This window comes from Stegostoma tigrinum, chromosome 6, assembly GCF_030684315.1.
Source record: "Stegostoma tigrinum isolate sSteTig4 chromosome 6, sSteTig4.hap1, whole genome shotgun sequence".
Classification (NCBI taxonomy): domain Eukaryota; kingdom Metazoa; phylum Chordata; class Chondrichthyes; order Orectolobiformes; family Stegostomatidae; genus Stegostoma; species Stegostoma tigrinum.
In genome coordinates, this window is record NC_081359.1 from 12,470,489 (window position 1) to 12,472,626 (window position 2,138).

The following is a 2,138-nucleotide window of genomic DNA, read 5'->3' on the forward strand; positions in this document are numbered from 1 at the left end:
AGATTCATGACTCTTTGAGAAAAGCAAAGTGTTTAACAGTTAATTGCCCAATTAGAGATGGCAAAAAATGCTGATTTAGCCCATGAATGAATTAAATAGAAAAATAATTCTTCCTCATCTTTTTTCTTAGCCAAGAACTATTTTTGATTGCCCCCACCAGGGGAACAATCTGCTCTGTGCCTACTTTGTCAATCCCCTCTAGCATCTTCTATGTCTTGATTGGATCACCCCTCATTCTCCTAAACTCCAGAGAATTTAGGCACAAACTGCTCAATCTCTCTTCATAAGACAAATCTTTCATTCCTGGATTCAATCCAATGAGCCTCCTCTGACCTGCCTCCGATGCAAGTATGTCCTTCCTCAACTAAATGGACCAAAACTAATTGCAATACTCCAGATAAGGTCTCACCGATGCCTTGTACAGTTACAACACCAGTTAACTAATTTGATACTTTATTCCTTTAGCAATAAAAGGCAAAATTCCGTTTGTCCTCCTTATTACCTGCCACCTGAAATTCATGCACTCGGACACCTAGATCCCTCTGCATCAAAGCATTTTGAAGCTTCCCTCCATTCAGGTAATAAGTTACTTTTTTATTCTTCCGACAGAAATGATAACCTCACACTTATTCAGGTTAAACTTCATCTACCAAGGTTTGGCACATTGACCTAAACTATCCATTTCCATTGGTAAATTCCTTATTTCTATGCCACTTACTTTCTCAGCTATTTTGGTGTCATCTGAGCATTTGGCTTTAATACATTGTATCTCTGCTTCCAAGCCATTAATATAGATTATATATAGTCGGGGCCAGAGGACTAAACCCTGTGGCGCTTCACTAGTTACATCTTTCCCACACTGCCCAGTGTTTAACACTGCTGCCTCACGGTGCCAGAGAACCAGGTTCAATTCCAGCTTTGGACAAACTGTCTATGTGGAGTTTGCACATTCTCCTCATGTCTGCATGGGTTTCCTCCAGGTGCTCTGGCTTTCTCCCACAGTCCAAAGATGTATGGGTTAGGTGGATTGGCCATGTTTAATAGTCCATAGAGTCCAGGGATGTGTAGATTAGGAATATTAGCCATGGGAAATGTAGAGTTATGGGGATAGGGTAGGGAGGTGAGTCTGGGTGGGATGTTCTGCAGAGGGTTGGTGTGATTCAATGGGCTGAATAGCTTGTTTCTGCACTGTAGGGATTCTGTGATTGGAACAAGAGGTCACTTTTTCAAAATACTGAACTAGCTACTGGTACAGTCAGATTTGAACACACACACACACACACACACACACGCACTGTCTCTCTCACATACACATGCGCGCGCACACACACACTCTCTCTCTCTCTCAGACACTCATACACAGAATCATACACTCACACAAAATCTCATACGCACACACACACAAAATCTCTCTCATACACACACACACACACACACACACACACACACACACACACACACACACACACACACACACACACACACACACTCTCTCTCTCGTTCCAAAAGACACACGTGCACGCTTCCATGAATATTAGAGTTTTGGCAGAGGATCAATCCTATAGCAAACATGTGAAGGCATCTATTATAGGCAACCTTTCTCCGTAATCTTGCTGCTGTATTTTCTTCCTGCGTTTTATTTAACAACTGAAGTAACTGGTTTACTCTAAGCATCAAATAATTTAACTTTCACATAAATTACGTGAGGGCTTCCTAACAGCTTGAGAGCTAAACCTGTCCAACGTAATCTCTAGAATTTTCAACACGCAGCAAAGAAACTGGAGATGCAATTTCAGGCAGATATTGACTCATCTATTTTCCCATCTGGATCAGTATAATCAACTCTGACAGATGAAAAGAGCAAGAGGCTCACTTTGCTTTCGTTTTACCGAAGTATGATGACACTATTTTCCCTGGGGACAGAAACACAATGAGAAATATTGTGCACATTACAGGGCCAGCTGTAAAATGCTTTGAAAGATTTAAAGAGCCCACTTCAATATCTGTCCCAGGATTTTCATTTCATTACTGCTTTTCCTTGTCGTGTCACACCTTTAGACTCTCCCAAGTGATTTCCATATTGGGCATCATCTGTTCATTTCACTGCGTGAAGATTAGCAACTTTGATGAGTTTTCAC